Below are 11,587 nucleotides of genomic sequence, written 5' to 3'. Positions count from 1 at the left end.
CAAAAAGGGGCAGAGAAAAAGGGGGGTGAAATAATGAGGAAAGGAGGCAGGAGGTAGAGTCATAAGATAAGAAAGAACTGCCAGGCAGGGACAGAATCACCAAGGCTACTGTCCCTCCTAAGCAGCCACATGTGTCTGTGCTAAGTCACTGAGTTGCGTTCAATTCTTTGTGACCCCATGAACTGTAGCCCACCAGGCTCCTCTGTCCATGGGATTCTCCAGGCAAGAATACTGGAGTGGGTTGCATGCCCTCCTCCTGGGGATCTTCCTGATCCGGGAATTGAACTCGAGCCCCTTACCTCTCCTGCATTGGCAAGTGAGTTCTTTACCACCAGTACCACCTGGGAAGCCCCCTAAAGCAGTAGAGGAAGGATATATATGTGTTTGGGCCATGACAGCTTAATAAGCAAGTGAAAAAGGACAATATGAAATATGATGAGTCTTGAGAACAAGATGGCAGAGGAGTAGGTGGACATGGAGTACATCTCTCTCCATGGATACATCAAGAATACACCTTCAGACACAGAAGTACATGCAGAACACCAGCTGAGAGCGGACAGGAGTACCTGACCAGCAGAAAAGAATATACAGAACCATGCAAAACTTGGTAGGACAAAGGAACTAGGGGGAAAACTAAGAATGTTAGTAGGACTGGACCTACCCTCAGCGGGTGGGGAAACTGAAGCAGGGGTCCGATCCCCACATCAGGGCAACTGTCTGAGTCAGAGGAGAAACGTTTAAAGCTGAGAGTGAAACAGCTGTAGCAGCCTAAATGGAATGAGAATCAGACAATCCTTGTTGCAGGCATGCATACCATGAACAGGGAGGCTGGTCCCCTGGAAGGCACAGCGGCTGGGAGCTGGAATTTAGGGACTGTGGAGCCATCCCAAGGTGAGGGCTGATGTTGACTGTGGAGAGATGGATCAAGGGGATGTGAGGGAGGAGATAGCGGTGGGAAATGCCTGTGGAGGAAAGCCGGGCAGCCATGGAAGCAAGGCGATACTACTGAGTCACGCATGGAGGGCGGAGCCATCACCATAGCATCTGGCATCTGGCATCTGAACAATAGTGAGGCTGGCTCATCAAACGTGCCTGATGCACTGAACTACAGAGTAGGACCCCAGCCAGTGGGGCCCCTCTATGTACCCAACACGCCAAACAACAGAGAAGGACCCCAGGTAAGGGAGCCCTCTAAGTGCCTTAACAGGCGGAGCTGCAGAGAAAGACTGGCCAAAGAAGCCTTTTGATCGCCAGCTACAAGAGGCTCGAAAAAAGACTAAGATAGGGCTGTAACTCCTGGGGCAGAGGCAGTCCATGTACCTGCACACTTTGTGCCACCAGGGTACCCACAAGGCAAGCAGCCATGCCACTTTCATGCTCAACTCTCACGGGGGCAGAGCTGCCCCAGGCAAAAAGAAATCTTGTGTCTATGTGCACAAGGTCACTTCAGTCATGTCCAACTCTTTGCGACCGTGTGGACTGTGGCCGGCCGGGCTTCTGTTAGGGGTTTCTCCAGGCAAGAATACTGGAGCATATTGGCCAATACTGGTTGCCATACCCTTCTAGAGCACTGTCTTTCCTGCTTCCCTAGCTGCCAGCTCCCCTGAGTACCGCTGACTCCCCTGGTGCTACCAGAACCCCTGCAACCCAGGCAGCTGCACCACCTCCACACCTGGCCCTCACAGGGGCAAACCCAAGCCCTCCAGGGCACCCTCAGGAGCAATCCCCAGTGGAAGGCCCACATGCAGAGGTGGAAATAAAACCACAGTTGAAACCCAGGGGCAGTGTGTGGCTAAGGAAGATGACTCAAAACCTTCCCACCAGCTGTACAAACTGCAGATTAAATCCACATGATCAACTAAGCAGACTCTGTGTCTATGGAATATATAAAAGGACATTGAGAGCTCCCACAAAAGAAAGTGCACAAATTCTGATAGCTGTGGACATTGGAGGCAAGAACACACAGGAGTAGGACCAGATTAGAATCTGAGCTACCCCCACAACAGGTCCAAAGATCAGCACAGTATTGGAGGGCATCCTAGGGAGGTGAGGTGGACTGTGATACCCAGTGAGGGAAAGGACTCTTGACAACAGAGACTCAAGAAAAACATTTATTTTTCTTATGTTTTGACTTGCTCTGTAGATTCTTTTGGGTATTTTTTTTCTTTTTTCCTTTTTTTCCCCCCAGCTGTTGTAGTTGTTGGTTTTATTGGCACTACGAAATCTAATTAAGCTTTTGAGCCTTTTTCTTTCTTTCTTTCTTTTTTTCTGTCATATTTTTTATTGTTATAAACCTCAGTCTCTACATTGGGCTTTTGCAGTTCTGTGGAGTTTTCCTTTTTTTATTTTTTCTTTTCTCTTTTTTTTAATCTTAGTTTAAATTTTTTAAACCTATTATTATTTTTCTACATTTATTCCTTTGTTTGCTTTTCCTACTGTTCTTTTCCCCTTGCAGTTAGTCTTTAATGTATATAAATCTTCTTTATCTAACTCTATTTAACTTTGCATATCTTTCTTTCTTTCCTTTCCTCTTAACATATTTGTTAGTTTTATTTTCATTGCTTTATTCCCCAATTGGCACCTTGATTTAGTTTTATCTTCCAGTTTCTGCTTTAGTTAGTTAGCTTTGTTCTTAACTGGTATATATAATTTTGGTTTCCTTTGTTCTCTGGGTCAATGTATTATACTTAATTTTTGTTGGACTGTTTTTTGATTTTGCTATGGGTGTATATGTATATGTGTATATCCAGTTAAACTTTTTATTATTGTTATAAACCTCTGCCTCTGGGTTGGGTTTTTGCAGTTCTGTGGAGTTTTCCTTTTTTTTTTTTTCCTCTTCTTTACTCTTTCTTTAATTTTAATTTTAAACCTATTATTATTTTTTCTACATTTATTCCTTTGTTTGCCTTTCCTACTGTTCTTTCCCCTTGCAGTAACCTTTAATGTATATAAATCTTCTTTATCTTCCTTTATTTAACTTTGCGTACCTATTCTTTCTTTCTTTCTTTCTTTCCTCTCAGCATATTTGTTAGTTTTATTTTCGTTGCTTTATTCCCCAATTGGCACCTTGTTTTAGTTTTGTTTTCTAGTTTGTGCTCTAGTTAGTTTTGTTCTTAACTGCTAGATATAATTTTTGGTTTCCTTTGTTTGCTGGGTCAGTCTATTGTACTTTATTTTTGTTGGACTGTTTTGATTTTCCTAATGGCTGTATATGTGTATATGTGTATATTCACTTTTTATTGTTGTTGTAAACCTCTGCCTCTACGTTGAGCTTTTGCAGTTCTGTGGAGTTCACCTTTTTTTCTTTCTTCTTCCTTTTTTCTTCTTTTCTCTTTTTTATAATTTTAATTTTTTAAAACATATTTTTTCTACATCTATTCCTTTGTTTGCCTTTCCTACTGTTTTTCCCCCTTTCAGTTAATCTTTAATGCACATAAATCTTCTTCATCTACCTCTATTTAACGTTGCATATCTATTCTTTCTTTCTTTCCTTTCCTTTCAACATATTTGTTAGTTTTGTTTTTGTTGCTTTATCCTCCACTTGGAACCTTGCTTTAGTTGTTTCACAGTTTGTGCTTCAGTTAGTTTTGTTCTTAGCTGGTAAATATAATTCTTGATTTCTTTTGTTTGCCAGTTCAATCTACTGTACTTTATTTTAGTCGGACTGTTTTGACTTTGCTTATGGGTGTATATGTATATGTGTATATTCCATTATTTTAATTACTATTTGCCTGATTTTGTAACTGCTATTTGTCTGGGGTTCATCTTTGGTTTCTTGTTACTTAATGCCATAACAAACAACTTGTGAAATCTTTGCTCTTGACCAGAGATCAAGCCCTGAGCCTTTGGAGTGGAAGAACTGACTCCAAGACTCTAGACGACCAAAGAACTATCCCTCAGTTCAGTTCAGTCACTCAGTTGTGTCCGACTCTTTGCAACCCCATGAACCGCAGCACACCAGGCCTCCCTGTCCATCACCAACTCCTGGAGTTCACCCAAACCCATGTCTGTTGAGTCGGTCATGCCATCCAACCATCTCATCCTCTGTTGTCCCCTTCTCCTCCTGCCATCAATCTTTCCCAGCATCAGGGTCTTTTCAAATGAGTTAGCTCTTCGCATCAAGTGTCCAAACTATTAGAGTTTCAGTTTCAACATCAGTCCTTCCAATGAACACCCAGGACTAATTTCCTTTAGGATGGACTGGTTGGATCTCCTTGCAGTCCAAGGGACTCTCAAGAGTCTTCTCCAACACCACGGTTCAAAAGCATCAATTCTTTGGCACTCAGCTTTCTTTATAGAAAGAAAGCTCACATCCATACATGACCACTGGAAAAACCATAGCCTTGACTAGATAGGGAGTATCAAATAGAATTCACATTAAGAAAACAACTTGAATACAAGACCCAGCATAACCTAACCACCAGTAGCACCCTGTACAGGATGCCTCATCTAAACAACAACAAAACCAAAATACAAACCCAACCATCAGCAGACAGAATTATCACCTCACTCAGTCTTGCCCATCAGAGGAAAAACAAGCAAACAAACAAAAACTCAGCACAAATGTCACCCTATAAGAAGTTTACACAAACTACTGGACCAATCTTAGCAGGGCAGAAACCAAAAGGAAGAAAGAATTTAACCTTGAAACTTGGGAAAAGGAGACTTCAAACATAATAATTTTTTTTTAAAGGTATAATGAAAAGGCAGAGAAATACTACACAAATGAAGGAACAAATTAGAAACATCGAAGTCCAAATAAATGAAGAGGAAATAGTCAAACTACCTGAAAAAGAATTCAGAATAATGATAATAAAGATGATCAAAAACCTTGAAAACAAAATGGAGAAAATGCAAGAATCAATTAACAAAGACCTAGAAGAATTAAAGAATAAACATACAGAGACAACACAATTACTGAAATCAAAACTACTCTGGAAGGAATCAATAGCAGAATATCTAAAGCAGAAGAACAAATCAGTGAGCTGGAAGATAAAATGGTGCAAATAACTTCTGAAGAGCAGAATAAAGTAAGAATGAAAAGAGCTGAGGACAGTCCCAGAGACCTCTGGGACCATATCAAATACACCAACATTCAAATTATAGGGGTCCCAGAAGAAGAAGAGAAAAAGAAAGGGTATGAAAAATTTTTTGAAGAGATAATAGTTGAAAATTTCCCCAACATGGAAAAGGAAATAGCCAATCAAGTCCAAGAGGCACGAAGAGTCCCATACGAAATAAACCCAAGGAGAAACATGCCAAGACACATACGAATCAAACTAACAAAGACTAAACACAAAGAAAATATTGAAATCAGCAAGGGAGAAGCAATAAGTAACATACACGGGAAACCCCATATGCTTAACAGCTGATCTTTCAGTAGAAACTCTGCAGGCCAGAAGGGAATGGCAGGATATATTTAAAGTACAGAACAGGAAAAATCTACAACAAAGACTACTGTAACCAGCAAGTATCTTATTCAGAATTGATGGAGAAATAAAGAGCTTTTCAGACAAGCAAAAGTTAAGAGAATTCAGTACCACCAAACCAGCTTTACAATAAATGTTAAAGGGACTTATATAGTCAAGAAATACAAGAGAAGGAAAAAGATCTACAAAATCAATCCCAAACAATTAAGAAAATGGCAATAGGGATATATATATCAATAATTACTTTAAATATAAATGGATTAAATGCTCCAACCAAAAGACACAGACTGGCTGAATGGATACAAAAACAAGACCCATATATAAGCTGTCTACAAGAAACCCACTTCAGACCTAAAGACACATATAAACTGAAAGTGAGAGAGTGGAGAAATGTATTCCATGTAAATGGGAAGCAAAAGAAAGCTGGAGTAGCAATCCTCATATCAGAAAAAATAGACCTTAAAATAAAGATGATTACAAGAGATAAGGAAGGACACTACATAATGATCAAGGGGTCAATCCAAGAGGAAGATGTAACACTTGTAAATATCTATGCACCCAACATAGAAGCACCTCTATACATAAGACAAACACTAACAGACATAAAAGGAGAAATTGACAATAACACAATAGTAGGAGACTTTAACAACCCACTCACACCAATGGACAGATCAGCAAAACAGAAAATTATTAAGGAAACACAAGTGTTAAATGATACATTAGATGAGATGGACCTCTTTGATATCTTCAGGACATTTCATCCAAATGCAGAATACACCTTCTTCTTAAGTGCACATGGAACATTATCCAGGATAGACCACATCTTGGGGCACAAATCAAATCTCTGTAAATTTAAGAAAATTGAAATAATATAAAGCTTCTTCTTCGACCACAACGCTATAAGACTAGATATCTATACAAGAAAAAAGAAAAAAAATGTAAGAAACACAAACACATGAAGATAAAACAATATGTTTCTAAATAGCCAACAGGTTACTGAAGAGATCAAAAAATTTCTAGAAACAAATGACAATGAAAACACCACAGCTCAAAACCTATGGGATGCAGCAAAAGCAGTTCTAAGAGGGATGTTTATAGCAATACAATCCTACCTCAAGAAAGAAGAAAAACATCGAACAGACAACCTAACTTTACACTGAAAACAACTGGAAAAAGAAAACCAATAAATAAATAAATAAATAAAACCCACCAAAATTAGTAGAAGGAAAGAAATCATAAAGATCTGAGCAGAAATAAATGAAAAAGAAAGAAACAACAGTAAAGGTCAATAAAATTAAAGCTTGTTCTTTGAGAAGATAAACAAAATTAACAAAGCTTTAGCCAGACTCATCAAGGAAAAAGAGAGAAGAATCAAATCAACAAAATCAGAAATGAAAAAGGAGAGGTTACAACAGACAATGCAGAAATACAAAGGATTATAAGAGACTATTATGAACAACTATGTGGCAATATAATGGATAACCTGGAAGAAATTGACAGATTCTTAGAAAAGTTCAATCTTCCAAGACTGAACCAGGAAGAAATAGAAATTATGAACAGCCCAATTATAAGCACTGAAGTTGAAGCTGTGATCAAAAATCTCCCCAAAAACAAAAGCCCAGGACCAGATGGCTTCACAGGAGAATTCTATCAAACATTTAGAGATAAGCTAATGCCTATCCTTCCAAAACTCTTTCAAAAAATTGCAGAGGAAGGAACACTTCCAAACTCATTCTACAAGGCCACCATCACCCTGATACCAAAACCAGACAAAGACAACACAAAAAAATAAAACTGCAGGCCAATATCACTAATGAACATAGATGCAAAAATCCTCAACAAAATTTTAGCAAACAGAATTCAGCAACACATCAAAAAGCTCATACACCATGATCAAGTTGGGTTTATTCCAGGGATGCAAGGATTCGTCAATATATGCAAATCAGTGTGTAATACACTATATTAACAAATTGAAATATAGAAACCATATGATAATCTCAATAGATGCAAAAAAAGCCTTTGACAAAATTCAGCATCCATTTATGATTAAAACTCTTCAAAAAATGGGGATAGAAGGAACCTACCTCAACATAGCAAAGGCCATATATAATAAGCCTACAACAAACATTATTCTCAATGGTGAGAAACTGAAAACATTCCCTAAGATCAGGAACAAGACAAGGGTGCCCACTTTCCCTGCTACTATTCAACATAGTTCTGGAAGTCCTAGCAACAGCAATCAGAGAAGAAAAAGAAATAAAAGGAATCCAGATCAGAAAAGAAGAAGTAAAGAACAGTAAATGTCACTGTTTGCAGATGACATGATACTGTACGTAGAAGACCTGAAAGACAGTATCAGAAAATTACTAGAGCTAATCAGTGAATTTAGCAAAGTTTCAGGATACAAAATCAATACACAGAAATCACTTGCATTTCTATATACTAACAATGAAAAATCAGAAAGAGAAATTAAGGAATCAATCCCATTCAGCATTGCAACAAAAAGAGTTAAATACCTAGGGAAAAACTTACCTAAGGAGACAAAGGTAATGGGCTTCCCTCATAGTTCAGTTGGTAAATCATCTGCCTGCAATGCAGGAGACCCAGGTTCAATTCCTGGGTCAGGAAGATCCCCTGGAGAATAAAATGGCAGCCCACTCCAGTATTCTTGCCTGGAGAATCCCATGGACAAAGGAGCCTGGCAGGCTGCAGTCCACAGGATCGCAAGAGTCGGACACAACTTAGGGACTAAACCAACACCACCACCAGAGAGACGAACTGTACACAGAAAATTATAAAACACTAATGAGAGAAATCAAAGATGACATAAACAAATGGAGAGATATTCCATTTTCCTGAGTAAGAAAAATCAATATTGTGAAAATGACTATACTACCAAAAGCAATCTACAGATTCAATGTGCTCCCTATCAAATTATCAATGGCATTTTCCACAGAACTAGAACAAAAACTTTCACAATTCATATGAAAACACAAAAGACCCTGAATAGCCAAAGCAGTCTTAAGAAAGAAGAATGGAGCTAAAGGAATCAACCTTCCTGACTTCAATTATACTACAAAGCTACAGTCATCAAGACAGTATGGTATTGGAACAGAAACAGAAATACAGACCAATGGAACAAGATAGAAAGCCCAGAAATAAACCTATGCACTGATGGGTAACTTCTATTTGACAAAGGAGGCAAGAATACACAATGGGGCAAAAACAGCATCTTCAATAAATGGTGTTTGGAAAACTGGATAGCTCTATGTAAAAGAATGAAATTAGAACACTTCCTAACACCATACACAAAGATAAATTCAAAGTGGATTAAAGACCTAAATGTAAGGCCAGAAAGTATAAAACTCTTAGAGGAAAACTTCAGCAGAACACTCAATGACATAAATCAAAGCAAGAGCCTCTATGACCCACCTCCTAGAGTAATGGAAATAAAAACAAAAGTAAACAAGTGGGACCTGATTAAACTTAAAAGCTTCTGCACAGCAAAGGAAACTATTAGCAAGATGAAAAGACAGCTCTCAATGGGAGAAAATAATAGCAAATGAAATGACTGACAAAGGATTAATTTCCAAAGTATACAAGCAGCTCATACAACTCAACACCAGAAAAACAAACAATCCAATCAAAAAGTGGGAAAAAGACCTAAACAGACATTTCTCTAAAGAAGACATACAGATGGCTAACAAGCATGTGAAAAGATGCTCAATATTGCTCATTATTGGAGAAATGCAAATCAAAACTACAGTGAGACATCACCTCAAGCCGGTCAGAATGACCGCCATCAAAAAGTCTACAAACAATAAATGCTGGACAGAAGGTGTGGAGAAAAGGGAACGCTCTTGCACTGTTGGTGGGAATGTAAATTGATACAGTCACTATGGAAGACATTATGGAGATTCCTTTAAAAACTAGGAATAAAAGCACCATGTGATCCAGAAATCCCACTCCTAGGTATATACCCTGAGGAAACCAAAATAAAAAAGACACATGCATCCCATTGTTCATTGCAGCACTATTTACAATAGCTAGAGCATGGAAGCAACCTAGATGTCCATCGACACATGAACGGATAAAGACGTTATGGTACATACACACAATGGAATAATCCTCAGCCATAAAAAGGAGTGCATTTGAGTCGGTTCTAATGAGGTGGATGAACCTAGAACCTATTATACAGAGTAAAGTAAGTCAGAAAGAGAAAGATAAATATCATATTCTAACACCTATATAGGGAATCTAGAAAAATGGTACTGAAGAATTTACTTACAGAGCAGCAATGGAGAAACAGACATAGAGAACAGACTTGTGGACATGGGGATAGGGGAGAAGAGGGTGAGATGTATGGAAAGAGTAAAATGGAAACTTATATTACCATATGTAAAATAGATAGCCAACAGGAATTTGCTGTATGGCTAAGAAACTCAAACAGGGGCTCTGTATCAACATAAAGGGGTGAGATGGGAGGGAAGTTCAAGGGGGAGGGGATATATGTATACCTATGGCTTTCACTTTTCACTTTTCACTTTCAGGCATTGGAGAAGGAAATGGCAACCCACTCCAGTGTTCTTGCCTGGAGAATCCCAGGGATGGGGGAGTCTGGTGGGCTGCCGTCTATCGCATTGCACAGAGCTGGACACGATTGAAGCGACTTAGCAGCAGCAGCAGCAGCATGGCTGATTCAGGTTGAGGTTTGACAGAAAACAACAAAACTCTGTAAAGCAATTATCCTTCAATTAAAAAATATGTTTTAAAAAAAGAAAAGCAAGGAAGCAAATTAAAATATATATATATAATATATATATAAAGAAATATGACACAATAATGGGTTTTTTTGTTTCTTTGTTTTGGCAAGGAAAAGGATTATCTGGAAATCTTTGCAGAAACCATTTTACAGATGAACAAAATGTAGACCCAGGGAGACACCTGACCAGCCTTTGGTCTTATACCATTAATGGGAGAGCCAGTCTGAGGGCCAGCCAGGACTTACTATTATGGCCATGTTAAAATATCAAAATGTTCCTTTCTGCTTTTAGGCAGTTTTTATTAGGGTATAATTCACATATCATAAAGGTCACCCTACAAGACCTTTTAGAACTAACACCTAAAAAAGATGTCCTTTTCATTATAGGGGACTGGAATGCCAAAGTAGGAAGTCAAGAAACACGTGGAGTAACAGGCAAATTTGGCCTTGGAATGTGGAATGAAGCAGGGCAAAGACTAATAGAGTTTTGCCAAGAAAATGCACTGGTCATAGCAAACACCCTCTTCCAACAACACAAGAGAAGACTCTACACATGGACATCACCAGGTGGTCAAGGCAGAAATCTGATTGATTATATTTTTTGCAGCCAAAGATGGAGAAGCTCTATACAGTCAACAAAAACAAGACCAGGAGCTGACTGTGGCTCAGATCATGAACTCCTTATTACCAGATTCAGACTCAAATTGAAGAAAATAGGGAAAACCGCTAGACCATTCAGGTATGACCTAAATCAAATCCCTTATGATTATACAGTGGAAGTGAGAAATAGATTTAAGGGACTAGATCTGATAGATAGAGTGCCTGATGAACTATGGAATGAGGTTCGTGACATTGTACAGGAGACAGGGATCAAGACCATCCCCATGGAAAAGAAATGCAAAAAAGTAAAATGGCTGTCTGGAGAGGTCTTACAAATGGCTGTGAAAAGAAGAGAGGCGAAAAGCAAAGGAGAGAAGGAAAGATATAAGCATCTGAATGCAGAGTTCCAGAGAATAGCAAGAAGAGATAAGAAAGCCTTCTTCAGTGATCAATGCAAAGAAATAGAGGAAAACAACAGAATGAGAAAGACTAGAGATCTCTTCAAGAAAATTAGAGATACCAAGGGAACATTTCATGCAAAGATGGGCTCGATAAAGGACAGAAATGGTTTGGACCTAAGAGAAGCAGAAGATATTAAGAAGAGGTGGTAAGAATACACGGAAGAACTGTACAAAAAAGATCTTCACGACCCAGATAATCATGATGATGTGATCACTAATCTAGAGCCAGACATCCTGGAATGTGAAGTCAAGTGGGCCTTAGAAAGCATCACTACGAACAAAGCTAGTGAAGGTGATGGAATTCCAGTTGAGCTGTTTCAAATCCTGGAAGATGA

This window comes from Ovis canadensis, chromosome 9 (assembly GCF_042477335.2).
Source record: "Ovis canadensis isolate MfBH-ARS-UI-01 breed Bighorn chromosome 9, ARS-UI_OviCan_v2, whole genome shotgun sequence".
In the NCBI taxonomy this organism is placed as follows: domain Eukaryota; kingdom Metazoa; phylum Chordata; class Mammalia; order Artiodactyla; family Bovidae; genus Ovis; species Ovis canadensis.
This window is presented reverse-complemented; position numbering follows the sequence as displayed.